Source organism: Aulonocara stuartgranti (assembly GCF_965226115.1).
Source record: "Aulonocara stuartgranti genome assembly, chromosome: 7".
Taxonomy (NCBI): domain Eukaryota; kingdom Metazoa; phylum Chordata; class Actinopteri; order Cichliformes; family Cichlidae; genus Aulonocara; species Aulonocara stuartgranti.
The window spans coordinates 53,975,004-54,000,336 of NC_138945.1; the positions used below are offsets into that span (position 1 = coordinate 53,975,004).

The 25,333-nt window shown below is 40.6% G+C and overlaps 1 protein-coding gene across 1 annotated transcript in view; it reads left to right on the top strand.

Annotated features, from left to right (window-relative positions):
- Positions 1-1,541: 1,541 nt before the first annotated feature.
- The window catches only part of tp53i11b (tumor protein p53 inducible protein 11b), a 44,985-nt gene continuing 21,193 nt past the window's right edge, over positions 1,542-25,333 (top strand). Inside the window, exon 1 of the mRNA XM_082541744.1 lies at positions 1,542-1,739. The gene's annotated coding sequence lies outside the window, so the exon portion shown is untranslated. The remainder of the gene's footprint in view (positions 1,740-25,333) is intronic.

Consider the following 25,333-nt stretch of genomic DNA (forward strand, 5'->3'; position numbering starts at 1 on the left):
GCAGCGTGTTTTATTAGCACCTGGATGAGTATTGTTGAAGCTGTTACAAAGGCAGAAGATAAAAACAAATAAACCTGCCCTTTTCCTTGTAAGCTGTGAAAATAGTATGAGGAAATAGGAGGTTGCAAAATTGTACATATGTGTACACATATAGCTTGTAAAGTATGAGTAAAGTAGGAGCAGAGAAATGTTATTACCAAAATGAAAGTGTTCATAGTTCTGCAGAAGCATGCCATCAGTGAGTGCGCAGGGTGTTTTTTGGGATTGGGGTGTTTACTTTATTTCCCAACCTAGGGGAAAAGCTTTGAATCACAACATAAATATGGGGGAAAACTTTGAGGCAAAGGAAGCAACTCGCTTTCTCTCTGATTTCTTTCGTATCATAGGCTCTATACAGTATAGCCTATTTATGTTTCTTAGTGTTGATTTTTTTTTTCACTTAAATAACATTCGGAGTTTACACAAAGTCTTCAGCAACTGGAAAAAATCCATTTATCTAGCATATTCTTTGGGCAGGCTAATCAATGTGAGCCTTTCTTTGAGAGGAAGGTTCTCTGATCAAATAGTTGTGCAAACTGTTTATTCAGACGAGCTAATAATAATAATAGTTTATCTCCATATATGCTTTCTCTCTATGTGCCTAGTTTTTGTGCGTAATTTATTCTGGAGCATGCATTCATTTTTACTCTATTTTCTCTACTTGGGTATCTATTTTGGCGATGAGGCAGTTTAGCTTAATTCCAGTAAACAGCATGAAAGTGAAGGGCTGCATAGTTAGTTTAGAGCATTTGCTATTGCTCTGTGATTCTGAAAAACAGTAATATTAAAATGGCAACAGCTCTGATGTGCGTTTACCTGACACTTTACCTCTTACTGTGAAAGATTTAAGGCCTGTAATGACTTTAATTTAATTTTTTATTTCTATACATAATAGGCCTTTTGGGAGATTTTCCTCCATCCCCAAGATTTTTATGGAGCTTCAAAATATATGAGCCTTATAATGAAGTTGAAGCAGTCTATTAAGCATGTGTTTGTGTACTCGCCATGGTAGTTCAATGACCTTGAACTTGAGAAGTTTCTTTGATGGGAGGTGGAAATGTCTTCAAAAAACTGAAGTCCAGCAGCTTTCTTTTCAAGCTGCTTAGCCTTACAGAATTAAGGCTGCTAAATGTCTTATAAGCACATTTAGCCTTACAGAATTACTTGTAGGTGGCACTTATAATCTTTAATCGCATATGACTACCCTGCAGTGGGTTTTATGTGATTTTTTTGTATTTAACTACGTTAATGCCACATTTCTCTTTTTTCCCCAAAGTCACAGGGAGCCACTGGTCATCTACTAGACTTAACTTTTCTAAGTTAAAGACTAACTTAGGAAAGAAACACAAACAAATGAAGTAAAAATACTTTCAAGGTTTTTTATGTTTTTACTTACCGCGAATAACAGATCAGTACACTCATTAAACCATTCTTTATTTTGCTTTTAAAATTTTTGGCCTGTGTATCACTCTGGCGGGCTTTTGCTACTCTGTGTATTACGGTAGAAGAATGTGCGTGTGCGCCCTGGTGTGAGCGCCGGTTATTACGGTAGCGCGGTTGACGATTGTTTGCTGCTCCGGGGTCTGTGAAAGCGCCGAGCGCTGCGATGAACCTCCACAAAGCCCGCTCTGCTCTCCCGCTGTAACCGCAGCTTACGTCTCCCTCTGAGGCAAACTTTGGATACCGCTCCGCTTCCAGCTGTAAGTTACACACACGTCCTCGTGTTTTGGGCACATTTCCCGTCTTTCCTCTTCCTTTTTAACGAACTACAGTTTTACTTTAAGATGCTTCACGCTTTGTTTTCGTCTCGGAGAGTTAATTGTTAACTGTCAGATAAAATAGAAGTCATTACGCGCTGCATGACTCGGAAAGCTTTTTTTTCCTTCCTGAAAGAGGTTTATTTTTTTATTTTATTTTATTTTTTTAAATTTTGTTCGCACCCGTTAGTTTTTTCCCCCTGTTGTATGAGTCGTTTATTTCAACTTTCTTAAAAGCTTTAATAGTATGCTACCACAGCCGGGGGACAATGAAGTTGAAAGTGGTGAACAGTTCTGTCAAACCCCACCTCATTAAGTTTAACGCTATTCCTAGCGTAGCGTTGAAGCTATAAGGATAAAAGGCTGTGTTAGTATTTAATTTTTAGCTATACATTAGCTTCCTAACTATCTGTGGCAACGTCTGAGCTGCTGCACCCCACCCAGTACATGTTTGGGAGCAGCTAATAATTGTTTGGTTATCCGGCTTAAAAGCATTTTACTGTCGTTATTCAACACGACACAGTCTATACTGTATTTCTTTTGGCTTGGTTTTAAATAGCAGTCTTCCAAGTTTATGGATTTCGTTATACATTTATTATTATTTTTAAACAAGTTAAGGCATTGGCTTAATGACAGAGGTGGAAACTCATTTTAACTAGAGTGGTTGGGCATTGAAAGCCACAACAAACTAATATCTTCCTATACTGGCAGATTAGAATGACATCTAAATGTGTTTTCTTGAGAAATGCCTCAGAAGCAGCTGTGTTTATTATAAAGAGAAGAGAGGACACATGCATGCATGCCTCAGTGTGCTGCAGTGTTTGTAATATAAAAATGAAAGGAATTTCTGCAAGTGTACACTGTCCACATTTATGCTTTCTTTTGAAATTGTAATTAAGATGAATTAAGATGAAGCATGGCTACTGATTTGACGTGTGTTTAAAGAGCTGCCCCTCATTGTAGGAAATTAAAAATCCCTCAATGTGTGGGAGCCTGCTTAACGCCTGCGGGTCACATTAGTAATTGGTGTGTCAAGACTTGTCCCAAGCAGAGTTCAGCAATCCCTCAGTAGATGCTGAATAAACAGTCATGCTGTGAGTGTTTAGTTGTCTGAGGGGAAAGTCTCGCTTCTTTTTCTCCTGAGAGTTGCTGATTGAAATCTAAACTAAAAGTGCGTTTTCCACTTTCTGCCTGCTGAATTTGCTGAACATGTTGAGCTGGAAGGGTAGATGGTGAAGAGGTGTGTGTGTGTGTGTGTGTGTGGGTGGGGTTTCTTTTGTTTGTTTGGTTTTTTTTTTTTCCCCCCTTCCCCTCCCTCAGTGATACCGCTACTCGGTTCATGCGTGCTTATTGACACGCCCTTGTTTGCAAGGCAACAAGCGATTGAACACCTAACTCATGATGCTGGTATGAGTCAGACAAAAAGCAGCATGATGAAAGCGCCTCAGAAGCTTTTGCAAAAAATCTAATATTTCAAAATGTCACACGAGGAGACAAATGAGGGCTTTTCCTCTCAGCTTGAAGCCTTTAAAATTGCATCACTGGATTGCTGTTCTCATGAATGGAGCTCCCCCCCATCCCTTTTTGCATGCATTTGAGTCGCACTGTTTTCCCCCTAATCATCTTGCACTTGGACATCTCATCCAGGCTCTCTGTGTGGGCAGTGGTTTCTTATTGGTCAAGGAAATGGGAAATGGTAAACTGCGCTTCGATCTTTATTCTTAGTGGTCATGGCGACAAAGTTCCCACCTTTGTGAAATTTAAAAAAACAAACAAAAAAACCCGCAACAAAAACCTGATGTTGAGTGGGCAGCACTGGATGCCTTTTTGTGATACTGTGGCTGTATTGATGTAAACATGTTTTCCAGCTGAGGTACTTGCTCAGAATTAGCCAATCTTTTAAGCTAAGTGAGGATAATCTAACCATCAGGTATTTTTATTGTTAACATAGTAGCACTCTGAATGAAGTAGTGGCTCTAGTAAAGAGGTCAGATGTGGCTCGATGTTGACCTTTTGGGCAATTTGCCTTTCCTGTGAACGCTTCTGCCTGCAGGATACCGTCACCTTAGCTAACCCTCAAAGACTGTTTTGGCTTTTGTTGCAAGCCCTTCTCACTAATGGCTCTCATGCAGAACAATATCACGGTTCACTGTGTCACACAGAAGTAGCACACACTGTCATGCAACTGTGCTTATTATCTGTCTGACCAATGAAATCCTGAGAGGGGTGCCTGCAGTGCAGAACTGCAGGTTTTGATTGTGTCCCTGTGCACTCCACCAGGCTGGATAGGGAGTTGGGCTGGTCTCAGTGGAGTTGGGCTGCGAGGCCAACATCATCCTGTGAGAGTTAAGCAGAAGCATATGTAGATGTGTTTATGTGTCTGTGTAGTCTTATATCAGAGCGCACTGAGACAAGCAGCAGCACAGAGTACAGCTCTGGGCAGTCCCACAGGCACATAAACATTCTTGTTTTACTGTCTGATGGGTAAGAAAAGCACATGGTAACATTTTTTTGTATTAACCTCTCAGTGATTTTAAAAATATTTCAGTTCACAACACTGTGCACCAGCATGGACCCAAACTAGCTATTCCATTTTTAACACAGAGAACATTTGTTTCTATTGCATTATCCTTTAAAAATGAAAATGTAGCACACGTTGTTGCTGTAGGGGAAAAATCAGAGTTTTGCCTTAAGCCTTGTTTTTAAGTGTTATGTAAATGGTTAGAGTAAGAATTTTGTTCAAACCACATCCCTGAATAAAGGCATCTTCTACTGTGCTCCTTTCATAATCGTCTCTTTAGATGTAGGCTATCCTCAAAATAGCAACAAATATGATTTACTTGAGCGAAACTGTGGTAAGCTATATTTAGTTTAATCTTTTTCTACTGACTTCTGGTCTGTCTCCAGGGCTTACTGTGCACCAGCAATATTGTCATGCCAGTGAAGATGGCTTTCTTCCTGGTGTCTTTGCTTTTAATTTCCTTCTGTCTGCTGTGACTCTGGGTTAGCAGACTCAGCAGATGAGTCCCTGTTTATTCCTAGTGGACAAGATTAGAGAAGCTAAGACTCCATGTTGCTTTTTAGATTTTGTCGTTTTATGGAGGTTGTAGACTTATTGATCTAGGAAATGCAGAAAAGTGGTTCTGTGGTTGAATGTTGGCAAAAGACTGGACAATTTTAGTGAATATTTTGAGAATTCCACACAGACTCTACAAAATCTCATCCTGGGTCCATTTCCTTGATGAGCACTGTAATTCCTTCTGCAATATTACTGTAATCTTTTGTCAGACTCACTTGCATCCTTATGCTCAAGGTGTGACCACAGCTAATAGTATTTATAATCAGGAAGTAGAGTAAAGCCTCTTACACACAGGCTACGTTTTTTTTTTTTTCTTTTTTGGTTTGTTTGTTTGTTTGTTTTTTTTGTTTTTTCTGAAACAGCGATGCCATTCATTATCAGTTTAATTGTCCACAACTCCTGTCTCATTTTTGCTGCTAACCTGCTCTCCTCTGCCCTTTGTTATGCCTACGGAGTGGCTTACTGGACAGTTTGATTCAAACACCTCCAGTTATCCTTTAGGCGTTTTAAGAGAGGATCTCATCTATCTATTATCTTGGACTGCAGCTGGTGATGGTAGTCCTTGTTCTGCTCGGAGCTCCACAGGGAGCTAGGAGGCCACTCTAATCAGAACTGGCAGCAGGTGGAGAGCTGGTTCGTGTGCTGCTATGCCAAGCTTAGCAAGACTGCTGAGCAGAACAAAGACTGCCATCGGCAACTGCAGTCAGAGACGGTGAAGATTGAATTCATCAGCAAGATTAGAGGCTTACAGAAGAGACCCTTGATTATATTGCTCTGTTTTTGTTTTTTTGTTTTTTTAAAAGCTTTAAGCCTGTTTGATTACAGCAAAAATCATAATCACAACTATTTTGGTCAGTCATCTTGATTATTCATAAACTTAAAAGTTTTGCACTATATATGGGTAGGGATGGGTATCGTTTAGGTTTTATCCGATACCGGTACTTTTGAAACGGTGCCGGTGCTCAAACGGTGCTCAAACCGGTGCTTAAAGAATGGAGAACACAAAATTGGTCCAAAAACCTCTCATGTTCAGCTGTTTATTTTTTTGTAAAAAGATAACAATGTTAGCCTTTTCTGCAGCTATAGGGCATATATGGTATCACTCTTGGCTGGAAGCACTGCTTAAACAATGGAAAAAACACAAACTTTGTCCAAAAACCTCTCATGTTTAACTGTTTTCCACTCTTTCTTTGGTCATTTTAGCCTTTTTGTTTTGGCCAGGGTGAAGGGAGTATCTGCCATCAAACAAGAAGACAGCCACATGTAACTATGATGACGTTTGCTAGTTCACCTTACATGCATTAATTTATTAACGTGGTTAGCCTACTCAACGTAAATTACACACGAACAACATTAAGCTACTCACGCAGAGAAGAACGGCTGCTGCTGCCATCATCATCCATCATCATTTCTGCTACACTGGCAGGGCTAGGGGCCAGGACTCTCCTTTTCGGGTTTTTGGGGATGTTGCAAACTCCGGGTCTGATAACAGGCACCACACCCGCAGTAGATGTGCTCGGTGTGAGGTCTCGCAGCAAGCTATCAAATACGGCACATTTCTCGGCTTTTAAAAAAAAAACGCTATGCGTCGCCAGGTGTTTCATCAGATTTGAGGTGTTACCTCCTTTGACAGTATCACAGTATCAGCTTAAAGCACTTGTTGCAGGCTGCTGAGTTTGCATCTTTTGCTGTGAAGTACAGCCAGACTTTTGACCACTTTGCCCTGGGCGTTTTTAATCTGTAGCTCTGCTCTAAAAGAACGTACGTACCTGGACCCGCCTACTATCCTTGGAAATGTAAAATGATTGGCTAGAATCTAAAGTGTATCACAGCTCAGGAAAAAAAAGCACCGAAAAAAAGCACCGAAATGTGCGCTGCTTTTCGGTCTGGTTACTACCGTTTATGTCAGAACCAGTGCCATGATGGCACCGGATACCGGTACCCATCCCTATATATGGGGGATTTCCTTATACTTTAAATATAATTCGTATGTGAAAAACCCCCCAGAAAAAACAAAACACATGTGGGCTCCAGGGGACACAGGGTTATCTGACTGGGACTTCTGACTCTAAAGCCCCTTCACCCCAACCAGTGGTGCCTGTCGGTCCACAGCCTCCACTGTGGGAATCCCTAGGGTACAAATGTGGTTATAAAGGGCCCCCTGCAGCAGCAGACTGGCTTGCATAGCAGCGCAGGGGTGAGCGGAAACCTTGTGAGTTTTACTTCCTTTAGAAATAGCTTGTTGACTGAGATTTCTCTTTTAGTCATCTTGGTTGAATCTGTGATAAACAGTGAGCAAGTGTACACGTGCAAGCATGCACAGCTGTAACAGAACAGTATGCACCCATGGGTGTGCATATGCTCATAGAATAAATAACCAATAGAATCTAAATCTGTGTTAAGCACTACAGCTGGTTTGTTTCACTCCTGTACAATAGCACAGGAGTGAAAGAAGTCAGCAGTGAAATGAAACAGAAATGAGTATGTCTGGTAAAAGACCTGCTGCCTTTCACAATAAGAAATAATTCATGCTGTGCTGGTTAGCTGCTCACAGAGCTATGCTGTGGAGTTGGGTTAATTGAGTCTGTGCGTATTCGTGCTCACAGTGGAACATTGTGATTGTTTTGGCTGCTCGTATGCGCTCCTGCATTGAGACATTCCCCCCCATGGTTTCACCTTTGCCATTTAAACAAAGTCTCCATTCATTTATCCTCAGGAGCACACAGACATTACGTCTGACGTTTTCAACACCCTCGTACAGTGGGGCAAAAAAGTATTTAGTCAGCCACCGATTGTGCAAGTTCCCCCACCTAAAATGATGACAGAGGTCAGTAATTTGCACCAGAGGTACACTTCAACTGTGAGAGACAGAATGTGAAAAAAAAATCCATGAATCCACATGGTAGGATTTGTAAAGAATTTATTCGTAAATTAGGGTGGAAAATAAGTATTTGGTCAATAACAAAAATACAACTCAATACTTTGTAACATAACCTTTGTTGGCAATAACAGAGGTCAAACGTTTACTATAGGTCTTTACCAGGTTTGCACACACAGTAGCTGGTATTTTGGCCCATTCCTCCATGCAGATCTTCTCGAGAGCAGTGATGTTTTGGGGCTGTCGCCGAGCAACACGGACTTTCAACTCCCGCCACAGATTTTCTATGGGGTTGAGGTCTGGAGACTGGCTAGGCCACTCCAGGACTTTCAAATGCTTCTTATGGAGCCACTCCTTTGTTGCCCGGGCGGTGTGTTTTGGATCATTGTCATGTTGGAAGACCCAGCCTCGTTTCATCTTCAAAGTTCTCACTGATGGAAGGAGGTTTTGGCTCAAAATCTCACAATACATGGCCCCATTCATTCTGTCCTTAACACGGATCAGTCGTCCTGACCCCTTGGCAGAAAAACAGCCCCATAGCATGATGTTTCCACCCCCATGCTTCACAGTAGGTATGGTGTTCTTGGGATGCAACTCAGTATTCTTCTTCCTCCAAACACGACGAGTTGAGTTTATACCAAAAAGTTCTACTAGAGCTGGGCGATATGAGATTTTTTCATATCACAATATGTTTTTTTCATTTCAGGCGATAACGATATCTATCACGATATAAGCCAAATAACTATATTTGTAAGATTTAAATGTGCCGTTGCTCACAAGTAAAATGTGAAATAATCAGCAGCTTGTTTTTATTTAAATATTTATTTCCCATAATAAGTTCAACAGGGTAGATGTACTTAAGGAACATGAGACTTTTTCAGATAAATAAAGGCAAATATTGCAAACTACACAAAAGGCAGCCGCTAAAGCGTTTAAGTTTCAAAATAGAACAAACGAAACAGACTAAATTGTCAATTCCACTTAGAAACAAAATATTAATTCTAAAAATAAATCTTAGTTTGTTTTACAGAAGAACAGACAAAACTGACTAACTTTTGTCAATATCAAATAAACTGAGAACTAAAAGGAAATTCTCAATCTCTCCTTGTTGTATAGCTGAGCTTTTCAAACAGTTTTAACAGTTACTTTAGTCTGACAAAAGCCGAATGACGAATTAGCGCTTCCAGTCAGAGACACGTACACGGGTATTTTTGAAAATGGAGATTTTCCGTTTTTCCGTTTTCGTTTTAAAAAATAATCCCGTCCACACATAAAGGCAGAAATGAAGGAAAACGCTGCTATGAACATGCCAAAGCAGCAGGTGGCGCTAGATTCCTAACCGTGCCGAAATGTCGGCCAATCAGAAGTCTAGAAGCCTCGGTGGGAAAAAGTAAACAAAGCTGGGGCATAGAAGCAGAACCGAGTCGTATGTGTGGACGGACAGTAACTGTGTGTATATGTAAGCATTTAAACACTGCAGAGAGTACAATTAACAGTAACAGTATTGTAGAAATTCATTTCACCGAAACAATAACGTGGCGCAGTGTGACGCATGCACCAGTTCATTGTATTTCCAGACTTGCTTTCGGCACAATTTACAGTGCACGCTACTCTGTTTTTTGTCAGACTTGAAATAGCCGAAAAACCTTCACACTACGGAACTTCTATGGCTCTTCCGTTTGACAATCTCTCCGGCATTGGAACCATTATCTGTTTTCTCTTCGGTCACGCTCGGTTGATTTTTCTAGTCGGCACACTCATTTCCTCCATTACCCGCTGGCTGCTTCCCAAACAAACACACGTGCGGCTTGGCACTTGTGCTGTACGTAACAAGTCACGCGACGTGACGCTGCGGCTGTGATTGGTTCGGCTCTGCGCTACTTAGTTTGGATTGGCTGACCTTTTTTTTTTTTTTTTTTTTTTGAGGACAAGAGCGGCGAGGTCTATCGCGATAGCTTAATTTCTCTATCGAGTAAAAGTTATATCGCGATACGTATCGTTATCGTTCTATCGCCCAGCTCTAAGTTCTACTTTGGTTTCATCTGACCACATGACATTCTCCCAATCCTCTGCTGTATCATCCATGTGCTCTCTGGCAAACTTCAGACGGGCCTGGACATGCACTGGCTTCAGCAGCGGAACACGTCTGGCACTGCGGGATTTGATTCCCTGCTGTTGTAGTGTGTTACTGATGGTGACCTTTGTTACTTTGGTCCCAGCTCTCTGCAGGTCATTCACCAGGTCCCCCCGTGTGGTTCTGGGATCTTTGCTCACCGTTCTCATGATCATTTTGACCCCACAGGATGAGATCTTGCGTGGAGCCCCAGATCGAGGGAGATTATCAGTGGTCTTGTATGTCTTCCATTTTCTGATGATTGCTCCCACAGTTGATTTTTTTCACACCAAGCTGCTTGCCTATTGTAGATTCACTCTTCCCAGTCTGGTGCAGGTCTACAATACTTTTCCTGGTGTCCTTCGAAAGCTCTTTGGTCTTGGCCATGGCGGAGTTTGGAATCTGACTGTTTGAGGCTGTGGACAGGTGTCTTTTATACAGATGATGAGTTCAAACAGGTGCCATTCATACAGGTAACGAGTGGGGGACAGAAAAGCTTCTTACAGAAGACGTTACAGGTCTGTGAGAGCCAGAGATTTTCCTTGTTTGAGGTGACCAAATACTTATTTTCCACCCTAATTTACGAATAAATTCTTTACAAATCCTACCATGTGGATTCATGGTTTTTTCTTTTTTCACATTCTGTCTCTCACAGTTGAAGTGTACCTCTGGTGCAAATTACTGACCTCTGTCATCATTTTAGGTGGGGGAACTTGCACAATCGGTGGCTGACTAAATACTTTTTTGCCCCACTGTATGGCTGGTTAGCTGACTTCCTGGCACCCTTTTACTGCTAGGATTCAAACCTACAGTGTGATGAAAGAAAAGAAAGGATCTCCTCTGCTAAATGTTGAGAATTAAGGCAGCAGCTTCATCTCCCTGTAGGATCAGTGTCACATCCATGCCACCCCTGTGGAGGTTCAGTAATCCCTATGGTATGGTTTGGTTTCTTTATTCACTCACAGATTCCTCATCATAAGTTCACCACTGAACATTTGGATTCTGCTAAACTCACAACTGTTACTCTTTTACTTCATTATGCATTACTTTCACGTTCCAGGTTCATCTAAAGGTCTTTTCACTGAAACAGGTCTTCTACCAAAGTCACTAGATTTCTATTCCAATAGCAAACTTGGATGATTAATTTAAGTATTGTTGAGCAACATTTAAGATAAAGTTTTCATTAATCAATTGCTTCTTTTCTTGTTTACTTGATTTTTCTGGACAGTAGCCAAAGAGTAAAACATGTCTTTATACCTTTTTTCAAAGTTGTTATGTTTATATTGTTTCAAATAATTGTTACAAATAATTAAGCAGTTGTTAATTAAAAGGGACAAAGTAAGCCTAAAAGGCTGGAATTATTGCTTATAAAAATGTTTATCATCCAGTTTTCCTAAGCTGCCTATTACTTTTAGGCAAACACATCTGGTAGCGACTGTGTTTGTCAGCAGAAAAGATGTCCCTGGTCCAAGTTGGCCAACCTTTGTTCAGCAGTGAGTGACTTTTCCTGCTGTGATGGTTTAGATAAGGATGGGAGTCTCATTTCCTATGACGCGATTCACAAACTTTGAGTTTGCAAGTTGGTGTAATCACACAGACTCTTTCAAACGCAAATTGTGTGTTTATATAACTGTCCAGGCTACAGCCAGTGCTCTCTTGACCAGTCTAAATACATTTATTAGTTACTTGATTATTAATTCTGCCTTAAACTTTAAATGTGTAATGAGCTAGCATATCATATTTAGATTATTGTTATTTTTATTAATTAGATCAGAGCACAAGCATAAAGACAAGTATCAAGTGAGCATTGACCACTTTGTTTTTCGACTGCATAATGCACATGCAGCTCATATCACAGTGGTCACAGCAGGTCACTATTTAAATTGGTTAAAGACGAAGGCTCATTTTCTTCTTCTTTAGCCATTTGTGCCTGTGGAAGTAGGCGCCATCAGCAAGAGGCCTTTGTGCCTTTGCCTCTAGCTGGCTCCAAGGAAGATCTATTTTCTTGGTGTCTGCTAAATAATAATAATAATAATAATAATAATAAGAATAATGTAAATGTGTTAGTCCCTGTAGTGGACTAACATACCCCATGTGCTACTCTGCATTTAACCTATTCGCCCAGTGAAGCAGTGGGCAGCCACCAATGCAGCACCCGGGGAGCAGTGTGTAGGGTCGGTACCTTGCTCAGGGGTACTGCAGGGTAGCCGTACAGTGGAGTCAAATCCCCGACCTTCCGATCATGGGGCAATCACTCTACCTACTGAGCTATCCCTGCCAAAGGTGTCTTTACCACGTGCTTCTTGGATGGCTGGCCCTGCTCATGGCTTGGGGGTGTTCTATGTCAGGGCATGCATGGCTAGTTTTAGTACCATGTTCCCAATTCATCCTTACCACCTTGTTCCAGTTTCTTTTTCTACTGACACTTGTTGTGTCTCGCTCCTCAGATCGACATTGCTCATTTGGTCTGGCTAGTGGCTCTATTAAGAATTCTTCTCAGATGACTGCTGATAAAATGTCAAGCTGAGGGTAGTCTTTGTCATCCTGCATATTAAAGCTCAGGCTTGTCACCCTGCTTATTGATGTCATTCCCCTATTTTGTCTAAAATAGGCAAATAACTCCATTCTGTTAGGGTCTGAGTGTGACAGTTCAGACAATGACTGTGCTGTGATTTTGGCTGTATTTACTTGTAAATTGCTTGTGATTGCTCAGAGAGAAAGTTAGACCTCTCATTTCTTTTCCCTCTGAATCCTCACCCAAGAAGCACAGTAGAGAAAGAAGGAGAGCAAGGCACCGTTGCAAAGCAGTAGGACAACCACAGTTTTTGGGTTTTTTTCACTTGTTCTCAGATATTTTTGAGTTCATGTTGATTTCGTTTAAATATCATCGATCGTTTTGATAGCAGCCATTAAAACCCTGATGTGTGCACGAAGTTGCATAAAATCACCCAATTTAAAGTGCTTACTTTGAATAGCACTTCATAAGTTTGTTTAGAGATGAAATCACCAGGAATAATTCTTCTGTATGTTAAAGTAAAAAGTAGAAACACAGTTGAAAATGAGAATCCAAATTGAGTGAGATATGTCTCCAATTTGTGTGATTAAGCTCTACAGGATGGTTATTGGTTGATTACATTACAAATTATGCAATCAGTGCAGCGTGACATGATGTGACGGGGAAGAGTTGTTTTTTTGTTTTGGTTTTTTTTTTTTTTTTTGGTGATTGTATGGGCCATCAGATATTATTTTTGTATTACCAAAATGTACATTCATCATTTTGAATTTCTTTCACTATTTGACCTGCTGTGATTAAATCTAAAGGGTATCATAAACATTTCTTAATCATGTTGTCCAGCTATAATGGTGTTATACTTCTGTCTGCACTATACCTGATGTGGTTTGCTGACATTGGTGAGGCAAAATGACAAGACTCTTCTTTCTATTGAAAGGTTTAATTTTCTTCTAAATGGTTTAAGGCAGTGCAGTCACAACTAGACTTTTGCCAGGGGAATAATTGAAGTAAGGACTAGGAGATAAATGCAACCTTCTTCATGATTAGATGTCTACCTCATTGTGCTTGGACATCAACCATCTTATGCAAGCATTGATTTGCCACTGGCTAAGGTTGATTCCCTCATTTGTTTCTGTGTAAACTCAGCTGAGCCCACATGGTCTTTGTGGTGTTCAGTAAAAACCTGATTAGCGAGTTGCTCAGATGTGCTTACATTTATTAGGAAGTGGTTTTGGTGTATACAAAGATTGCAATGTAGAGATAGGAATGGGGACAAAAAAAACTCTGGAAAAACTGTATAAATGGCTTACTATACAGAAATTGGATCAGAAGTTTTATGTGTAGGAATTTACTGACAGAGAAGAAAGTTAAAATGTAATGTTTTAGGCCTAATGGAATAAAGACTGAAATATTAGGATTGTTGCTAGGTAGCCTACTAATGTTACTACGAGTTACAACGTTGCATTACATTAGCTTAAGCATTTATAATACATTAGCATTATATAAATTCTTATGGAGCGTAATTGATATTACACTGACAAGTAAGGAATAATAACAGAAAGTACTTTTATGTTCTACTTACTGCCTTCTTTATCAGTGAGTCAGGGTGGCAGTTGCACTACTTGCTATCTCTGTGTGTAGTATTTCCTCTTGTTGTGGTTGTCCATCTTCAGCATGTAAAGAAACAAAAGTCATAGGCTTACAGTGCCCCTCTCAGTTCTGGAAGAAGGAAAAAAACAAGTACAGTCACTTTTTTCTTTAATATAATTTTTGTATAGAAAAGTATCGTAAGCATCTCTTCTAGTGACATACCTACTCTGCAGTGAAATGTTCATCTTGGACTTGGAGCTTATAAATGTTAAACAACAGTTGCTTTTACTGAAATCCCTTTTGATTTGTATTGCTTGCTAGTCACTATACATTGTTTACTTCTCTGGGAAAGTGTACCTTAAGCTACAGTGTAGGCTATGGCAAAGGGTATAGAGCCACTTGTTGCTTCCACATGTGCTAAACATTTGGCTGCATGGTCTTGCCATTAAGTGCCAACATCATATACCTGAGCATAGACAGTGACAGCATTGTTCATTGCCCATTGGTTTTACTGTTTATATTCCCCCCAACCTGAAAGTAAAAATCAATTTAATTAGCTGTTGGTCTACACAGATTTCTGCTACTGGTGAAGTTTATTGAACACGATTTAAGTAAGTGGCTTTGATTTTTCTGGCACTTTAATAAAGCTTAAAAGCATCTGGGATAAAAGGGTGATATCCACACATCAAAGGCCTCACACACACTGAGTTTGGGGACATTCTGACGACTTAGAGCAAAGCTTCAGTCAGATGAAACCAGTAGCCTTTGAGAAAAAAGTTAATTCCTGTTAGTGCCATTTGTTAAATTGGCAGCATATAGTCATTTTGACTGTAGGCTGCTTTAGATTTCTCAAAATTATAATCTCTGATCTGTCATCTCATAATTATGGCGATCGTGGCTCAAGAGTTGGGAGTTCGCCTTGTAATCGGAAGGTTGCCGGTTCGAGCCCCGGCTTGGACAGTCTCGGTCGTTGTGTCCTTGGGCAAGACACTTCACCTGTTGCCTACTGGTGGTGGTCAGAGGGCCCGGTGGCGCCAGTGTCCGGCAGCCTCGCCTCTGTCAGTGCGCCCCAGGGTGGCTGTGGCTACAATGTAGCTGCCATCACCAGTGTGTGAATGGGTGGATGACTGGATATGTAAAGCGCTTTGGGGTCCTTAGTGACTAGTAAAGCGCTATATAAATACAGGCCATTTACCATTTATGTCCAATTTATTGCTGTCTGCTAACAAAGTTTATTTATATAGTTGTCTGTGTAATTAAGAAGTTAGAGTAATGTTCGCCTTATCACTGCATTTGTAAAGACTGATTTGTACTTTCTGCATAGAATTGAGAGGAAAGTTGAAGGCCATTTGTAAAATGCATTGTTCGAAGTATTGATTTTCTGCCACAGAGAACCTTTATCATTTGCACTGAGTCTGCTGTGTGGGAGCAAGATCGACAAACCAGTCGCAGAGTCTGAATATTAACAAGAATGGTGTGTGAGTCTGTTGGCATGGACCGCTAATGTGTATTGCTCTATCATTGGAAGATGGCTTTCTTACTGACAGGGGAAATTGATTCAAGTATTTCTGACAATGAGTCAGAGCTTGGTTATGTAGAACCATTCATAATTTGATGAAATGTTTAAATTATTATTATTGTTGTTGTTATTAATGCGGTGAGGTGTGGTTGGTGGCTCAGCTGCAAGGGAGGGGAAGAGCAGCAGTCGAGGGAGGCTGGTCATCACAGCTGGAAAGCCTTACTAATTGTGCCTTCCCTGTTTTAGTAGCCGCCAGGGCTGAAGAGGAGCTGTGGGCAGGAACAGTAAGACAAAAGTAGCTGAAAACCTGCTTGTGAAAGCACAAGAGTACTGAAAAGCACACTGTAAGTAAAGAAACATCCATGTAATAGTGAAATTTGGGTTCGGAAAAATTTTCATTATCAGCGTAAAAACAGACATTTCACAAGTATTATTTCTGTCAGATTTATCAAGCAGGTTTAGTAAAAAGTAATTTATTCATATAGCCCATACAAAAAGAACAGTAGTATACATTAGCCATGCTTGTGGGACAAGCAGTTTTCAGCAGTGCAGAATTTAGGCAAACATATACAAAATTATCACATAATGAATGGAATTTAGTCTATTTACTTCATCCAAATTGTGCTCAGGGTCATGTGTTGCTTCATGGGCACTTTTCTCCCCGTTTTCAGAAGAATCACTCCTCGTCTTAGAATAATGGTCAGATTTGAGTGAAAGTTGGACACAGTGATTACCTCAGGGGATTCATCCAAATTGTGTTAATCCAAGGTCATGTTTGTTAATTAATGGGAAGTAACTTGTGACATGTGATGGATCTTTAGGTGGATGAACCACTGCATCAATGACATTCTGGTTGTTTATGTCGGTGTATTTTAATAATCAGGGTGTAGGCCTCTTTCTGTGCTCATTAAACCCTGTTTTAATGAGCATCGTTACGGTCACTGGCCCTACTGTAGATTAAACAGCAGTGTATTTAAAATTAACCTTTAAGATTTTTATCAGCAACATTAATCTTTATGAAACTGCCATGGATCACTTCTCTGCAGGACGTACTTTACTTTCGACATTTTAGGTTTGCTAATAATACACAGTGGTTTATAGTGTTTATAGTGTGAAACGGTTAATTTTGATGATCACTGTAGAAGCAATAATCATAGCAGTTCTTCAGACTAAAGAAAGCTGCAGAAGATTGTCAGCATACATAAAAGAATAAGACAAGCAGCTCAAAATAATGAAATGGTTTGTTACAGCCGTGACCATTGTTGTCCACATGCGCTTAACTTGATTTAGTTAAGCACATGTGGGCATGCTGTACAGTCCCTCATCTGTGACAATAGTGCCAGTCACTCTGCTTTCTGGTTGCACTCGCTGAGATTGGCAAGGATCCCAGTCCATTCCATCAATTAGTGGACCTACCTGGTTGATGTGCCCTTTAAGCCCAGTATATGACGTTAGAACCAGGATTAACAAAAGATGTGAACGTGAGAAAGGTAGCAGTGTGTGACGCTGCTCTCCCATATGGAACAAAATGGTAGTCAGCTTTTCAGTTTCAGGGTTGTTTCTCTGTGTTCTGAACTCTTATGTCTCTAAAGACATTTTTAAATACTGTGTGATTTTATTTATGTATTTGTATTTTTTTTTTTTTTTTTTTTTTTTTTGTGAGCCAGCCAAAGTAATGCTTTCTTGCTTGAATAGTTTGGATAACACCTAAGATGTGCACTGAGTCTGCTAAGATTTAAATGTGCTGTATAACTGCAGACCATTTCACTTGTTTTGTTTGACATTTTCTTCATTGCTTGTTTAGTGTGAGCCCCAGAACATGGTGATTGTCATGCTGCCAGGTAATAATGGTAACGTCAACATCATCTTGTGCTTCAAAAGACTGCTTCCCAGTTTATGGCACAACAAGGAAGTTGTGCTTGGTTTCACTCACCTATACATACTCGAATGTGTTGCAGGGTAGTACTTAGAGATGGAACAAAATATTGATATGGCAATACATTCTGACTTCCTCTTTCAGTATGGCTGTACACTGAATAGATATTTTGCAGCCACTTGTCTTAGAGCTGCTGCTTTATGGCGCCCTGCATCACTCATGCATGTCAGTTAAGTGAAGCTAAACTAAATGAAAGGTATCCACCTTGTTGTTGTGAAGAGGAAACTCTTATCAAACTATTATCAAAATGGAATAATAATGATGCACGAATGTAATGCATATAAAATGCAGTGCTTGTTGGCTTTTCTAGGCCTATTTTTCCTTAGTCACTTTACAGATATCGTGAGGTATCACTGATAATTGCCTTGCAGTGTATTAAGTGTGATAGAATCACTATCATCATAACAAAATTATCATGGGAACCTTAATAGCTTGGTAAATCCTGATTTACCTTTATAGCCGATAAAAGTGGACACATTTCTGTGGAAACCAGCTTATGTGTGTTTACAGTCATTACTAGAACTACTGCTTTCGCTCAGGATGCTAAATGAGACCACAGAGAACATAAATGCACACCTTTGATGTACTAAAATACATATTAATAGATGTTGAAATAACACCAACGTGTTGGGTACTTAAAGAATTTCTATTTTTATCTTTATTGAGCCATTAATTCCACGTGGACATGGTTTTAGTGACGCAAGTTGAAACCTCAAATGAGTACACTTCGTCATCCAGCAGTGCTGCTTAGCAACCAGGTAACGCTTCAGAAAGCAAGACGTGCTGAGAAAGCAAGGATCAAGTCGAAGTCTTGAAATACTGTGCCAGCTGAGGGATCTGTCCTCAGAACAATTGATTAACTGAAATACTTTAAAACTAAAACTTTGACATACCGTTTATTTATCAGTGGTCAGTACAAAAGGGAATAGTAAGGTTTTAAATTTTTTGATGTTTTAATCGGCTTAAACTCTTCGTCTATAGAAATCAACCTCTTAGTTTACTCCGCGTCTGATTGGTGAGTATTTGCTCGTTGTTTGTTGAACTTGAGGATGACTGAGAAAAGGAGAATGCCAAAATGTGATAGAGATTTTTGTACGTTGTGCTTTAAACCTTGAATATTAATTTTGTTAATATTTAATAGCCAGTGTGGCACATTTACATACCAAATGAAAATTCTACCCACATTTGGCATTTACCAGGTGTTGATTTTGGACCTTGTTCTCATCTGGACAAAGTAAATGTTCTCAACCCTGTGTTTTTCCTGTGAGGGCGGTAACATCTGCTTCACTTCTAGAAACTGCAGATTATCATACTCCATTTTTAGCTTCTCTGCACAAAAGCAAGCTCAAAGAAACGCAGAAAATGTCAACAGGAAAGTTGGACTAGCAGGACTTTATTTAAGATTAAATTGTTAGACAGCCTGTGTGGGTCTTCCTTAGGTTTCCTAAATATGCTGTGCAAGTATAATATTGGAGTATCAATGTAGATCATACATTGTTCCACATCAAACTACTAAAATATCTGCTGTGTCCCCTGGACCTGTGTGGTTTGTTTTCTTTAGTTTGTTTCTCTCAGTGGTGGAGAATAAAATGAAAGAACTTCCAGTTTACTTACTGCTTATGTTTCACTGGTAACACAAAGTTTTAATAAAGGAGTTCAATAAAGTATCCCAGGATCTTTTTCTCAAGTGATGGAGATGGAGCTAGAGATTGGCCATCTGATTGGTGCTTCCTTTAACTCTGTGGAGACGAGAGAACGGAGCTAGAAGGCGATGTTTCTGCTTAACCAGCCAACCTACTCTCCACCACTTACCACTCGGAGGTCATGAACTCTGAGTAGTGGCTAAAAGAAGGGGCTGCAATATTCAGTTGTGCCATAGGGACACCAATGTAGGACACGGCATTGAAAGCAGCCAGCTGAGCTGGTTCAGGTATTTGACCCTTTGGCAGTTTCCTGCCACACCCAGCTCACAGGAGACCCAGTGGATGACCCAGAACTCACTGTAGAGATTAGATATCTTGTCTGGCCTGGGAGTGTTTTAAAATCCTCCAGGAGGAACTATAACGTGTTGTTTGGGGGGGGAGAGAGTCTTTAATACCCTATTTAGCCTGCTCCCTCCCCAAGCTGAATGACTTCCGACCGGTGGCACTGACGTCACATCTTATGAAGACTCTAGAGCGGCTCTTCCTCAACCTCCTCCGACCACAGGTACAACATGCCCAGGACCCACTACAGTTTGCATACAAGGCGGGTGTCGGAGTGGAGGATGCCATCCTGTACCTCCTACACAGAGCCCACTCACACCTGGATGGGGGAAAAGGCACGGTCAGGATACTGTTTCTTGACTTTTCCAGTGCCTTTAATACCATCCGGCCCTGTATGCTTCAGGAAAAACTGAACAGGATGGAGGTGGACCCCTGCCTGGTGGCTTGGATCTCCGACTACCTCACCGACAGACCACAGTACGTCAGGCTGAAGGACATCACGTCTGACACTGTGGTCAGCAGCACAGGAGCACCACAGGGAACTGTGCTGTCCCCTCTTCTCTTCACCCTGTACACCTCTGACTTCTGCTACAACTCTGAATTATGCCATATTCAGAAGTTTGCAGATGACACGACCATCATGGGGTGTATCTGGGATGATCAGGAAGAGGAGTACAGAAGTCTGGTGAGGAACTTTGTTGCATGGAGTCACACAAACCACCTGCAACTCAACACCTCAAAGACTAAGGAACTGGTTGTGGACTTCGGGAGGTCCAGAGAAGGTCCACTGCCGGTTCAGATAGAGGGGGAGGAGGTGGTCAACAAGTACAAGTACCTCGGGCTGTGGGTGGACAATAAACTGGACTGGTCATGCAACACAGAGCACCTGTATAAAAAAGCCCAAAGCCGACTGTACTTCCTCAGGAGGCTGAGGTCTTTTAACATCTGCAGGAAGCTCCTGAGGATGTTTTACCAGTCGGTGGTTGCTGGAGTACTTTTCTATGCTGTGGTGTGCTGGGGGAGCAGCACAGCAAAGGAGGACTCATCCAGGCTGGAGAAACTGATCAGGAAGGCTAGCTCTGTGGTCAGCATGAAGCTGGACACTCTGGTGACAGTGGCAGAGAAAAGGACACTAAAAAAAACTGCTGGACATTATGAACAATGCTGGGCATCCTCTGCACACGGCCATAAACAACCAGAAGAGTCTGTTCAGTGACAGGTTGCTTCTCCCCAAGACAAGAACTAACAGACTTAAAAACTCCTTTGTCCCACACGCCATCAGACTGTTTAACTCCTCTCTGGAGGGGAGAGGGAGGGGAAACAGGAGGACAAAGGAGGGGGGAACAACTAAGCTGTAGTGCCTCTGCACCTCACTGTACAATACCTTGTGCAATACTTTTTGTAAATAGTCAACAGTGCAATAGACTCAATACTTGAAATGTACAATTCACTTGTATTTTTATTTTTTATTCCTATTTATTCTATTTATCCCCTTTGTATATTTTATTTTATATTTGTTTATATTATATGTGTGTATGTATGTATGTATATATGTATGTATGTGTGTGTGTGTGTGTGTGTGTATGTGTATGTGTATGTATATATATATATATATATATATATATATATATATATATATATATATATATATATATATATATATATTATTTATTTATTTATTAGGGGTGCAACGATATTCGTATCGATATTGAACCGTTCGATACAGTGCTTTCGGTTCGGTACGCATATGTATCGAACAATACAACATTTGTAATTTATTTTATCAACTTTCCTTCCGACGATGCTGTCTGTGTTGAGCGCTCAGTGAATCTGCGTTCGACTACTCCGCCTAGGCTGCACTGTCGAGCGCAGATCCACTGAGTGCTCAACACAGACAGCATAGTCAGAAGGAAGAGCGCAGGGCAAGCTAGCGAGACAGAAGTTAAGCAATACTTGCAACAGGCAAATTGAACCTCATTCAGATCTGGCGTTTGGAATTATTTTGGTTTTCATGTGACGTATGACCCTGAAGGTAAGCGAGTCATGGACTAAAGTAAAACAGTATGTTGGATGTGCCATGCAATGCTCAATTACATGGGTGGGAGCTAGTGTGTTAGCGCAGTTAGCTCGTTAACGTGTTGGCCGTCTAGCCCCATGCACGGGGCGATCGGCGGTAGCTCGTTAACGGAGATTTGCCGTGTTGTGGCGTTAAGGTCATTTCAACGAGATTAACCTGAAATCACTAGTGGGAACACAACGAATATGACTGCACATTTACGCTGACATCATCCTAGTGCAAAGACAAAAACAACAAGCATGCTACTAACTTTAGCCGAGTCATTTAGACAGCTGTTAGCACATGATTCTCCTTATGCTGCTGAGAATATAGCCCAGAAGAAGCGGATAATATAGCTTTTATTTTGGAAAGAGACATTTCTCTGTAATAAACTCTCTTTTCCAAAGATGAGTGATTCCTCAATCAGATACAGGGCTCGCAATATCGCTAGCCCGACGTCCTGGGGCTAGCGATTTTTTTCAGTCGGGCTACCAAAATCTATCTCTTCCCTGCCCGTCGGGCTATTGTAGGAAGAAAAATATATGTCAATGCTTTTGCATTCTTTCAGAAATGTAGCTGGGTAATTATGTCATTGGCATCGGTGAGCCACTGTCAATATGTGACATATTGAAATCGCGTTTGAATTTGCGCTTGTTTTTTTGCTTTCACTTTGCAATCGCGGGAACTGTGTATAGAGAGCGACAGCACTGATCTGTGAGTGATGAAAATTTGTGCACCAATTCCTCTGACATCGTCTTATTAATCGTTAGCTTACTATGCAAACATGACAAGTGAAATCTCCCGCAGCAAGCTTAAACATGTGAGAGGTTGATCGCGCAGAGAATCGCTGAGCTTATGTGAGTGCGTGTGTAAAAGCAGCAGGATATATATTTCAGTTCTGCTGAGCCAAATAAGACAGGTCAGGGTGAAGAAGTGACAGCCAAAGAAAAGCTTACCACAAAACGGAGAATTTATGACAAATCAGACTATAAGGCAAAAAGAAAGTGCAGCTTCATGGTTTCATGGACAAAATAATTTCTGTGGCTGCAATATGACAAGCTAAATAACCAAGGCTGCACATAAGTGGTCCGCAGGTGCGCATTCGCTGTCAAAATAAAAAACGCGCACAAGGGTTAGGGTTAAATTTAAAAACTGTACTTTTGAGTTAAAATATATATTTATAATTTTAATAAATGACAAATTAAAAAGGCATGAACATTTTTTTTGTATCGAAAAAATATCGAACCGTGACACCAAAGTATCGAACCGAACCGAACCGTGAATTTTGTGTATCGTTGCACCCCTAATAAATAAATATATATATATATATATATATATATATATATATATATATATATATATATATATATATATATATATATATATATATATATATATATAAAAATAAATAAAAAATAACATAACATTCTGTAACTGTAACTTCTGTCGGTGCTGTGCTTTTTTGGAAATCGAATTTCCCAGAGGAACCCACCCGAGGGATTAATAAAGTTCTATCTTATCTTAAGCTGTCTTCAAACAAGCGAAAGAAAAAAAGTAAAGCGTACAGGATTGTAGTTAGTAAACTGTTATCATTATGGATGAAGTGATTTAACTCAACCCTTTTTTTACTTTAGTGCTTTAATGCTGAATCATTTGGAGTTTCCCATGAAATACTCAAAATTCTCCTGTAATGTGGCAGTAGTCTCTTGGGGAAAATTGGGCATGCAGAGTTTTAGCCACTAATAACCATTTGTAGTGCGTCATTAAAGCTTGCCTCATTAGCTCGTTTAATTATGGTTGGCTAACAGTTACTCTGGACAACAAGCATTTGACATCTGGTATTTCAAGCTACCTGTGGTTGTGCTACACCACCAGGGCCTTCAGTTCTCCTGAGTAAACTCTCCAGATTTCAGAGTTGCCTGTTTATTTGGTACGCCTGTTTAAAACTAATGTAGTACAGTCCAAAAATCATAGTGTCAGTGTAATAATATGCTGCTGCTGCACAGATGAGCAAATTAAACAGCAAAAATAATAATTATGTGTAAGTAGTAATAATTACTGGTTGGTGTCTTACAGCAGAGACGGCGTCATAGAGCATTGTGTTATTTTTGTCGTGTGTACATTTAAAGGCGGGAGCTCGTTCATTTCATCCTTTTTCCGTGTGTGCTGAACACCCCCCCCCCCCCCCCCCCCCCAGGTGTGCGTGTACGCCAAGTGTCGGCACTCTATTCTGCAGCTTCTGCGATAGCTTCACAGTTAGCCTGCTGTGTAAAGAGTGATTCCAGAGATAGAAACCCCAACAATGCCTGGCAGCCCTCTGTGGCTTCATATTAGAAGAGTCTCTCCCTCTCAATTTCATCCCCCACATTGCCCCAGTGTAACAGATGGTAAACATAAGCCACCTACCTTACTTGCACACCGCTGTGTTGCACATTATTTGATAAATAACAAAGCTTTTTCACTTGTACTGCTGTCCCTCACTGTTCTTTTTTTTGCGGCATGCAACTAGTAAATTGGGCTGATTAGATGAAAATATCTGGCAGAAATTATTTTTGAAAAAAGAGCGGGTGTGTAATATTCAACTGTAATACATTCATATATTATACATCTATCTATTTATGCATATGGATGTTGCAAAAGCAAACTACAGCAACTCTGTGCGTGAATGTAAACACAGATTCATGTGCGTCATAAGTAGGGCTGCCACGTCGACTAGTCACGATTACGTCGACTATTAAAATCTTTGACGACTAATTTAATAGTCGAAGCGTCGTTTGAAGCTTTGTAAGATCCCAAAAGACGCAGGAATAAGTAGTAGGATTTAAGAGTGTAATAACGGACTGAAACAGAAGATGGCAGCACTGCATGTACGAGGATGCAAGCGGCCGTTAAACCTCGAAGAAGAAGAAGCTGTGTCCGGTATCGTAGCTGTGTCCAAATTCAGGAACCGCAAACTCGTGTGCCCGCAGGCAGATTACTTTACAGCGACACGACAAATTCGAAGACTCCGACAAATGCGGCCGACAAACGCGCCCTTCATTTCCTCAGATTTGAAGGATGGGTCGCTTCGTGGCCCAACCTATCCCAGAATTCATAGCGTGGCCCTGCTCAGTTTCCAACAACGGCGGCAACTAGTTAGGTTTAATATTACTCTTATTATTCTTTCTGGGTCACAAAATAAACGTTTAACATGTTTTCAGGCGAGAATGTAGCTGTGTAAACCTCAAATATCTGCTCAGTTTATCAAGACACCACATATTTTCAAAAGCGCTCCAACGCTTTCTGAGACGTCTGTTACCCACCAGCTCGATAGTGAGCCGGGGTTCAAGGCTCACTAGAGCCGGCGAGAACACCGGACTCCCGGCAAATCATTTTCAAACCCACCGCCATCTTTCGCTACTCAGGTTAAACGTGATGTATAAGTCACTTAGATAACTTAAAACTGTTATTGTTTGGCTTTTTTCAGTATTTTATTTGTTCCTGAGTAAATCGGTTTGGCTGAGATTAAAGTTATAGTTTTTACACAGCTGAATAAACGTCAAGCAGACAACTGATTATCAGAAGTGTGAGATGCTCGGGTGGTGGTGCAATAAGCTGTACGTTTTACGTCCAATGGACGCATGATCTGATTAGTCGAATATTCGCAAAAATAATCGGTGACTAGTCGACTATCAAAATAATCGTTTGTGGCAGCCCTAGTCATAAGACAGAGAGAAAAGGAAGAATAGCTTCATGGCTAGGGATGGGTATTGATAAGATTTTCACGATTCCGATTCCATTTTTGATTCTGTTTAACGATTCGATTCTTTATCAATTCTTTTTAAAAAAGAGAACACTAAGGTCGATTAGCTTAGAACTTTGTTTTATAT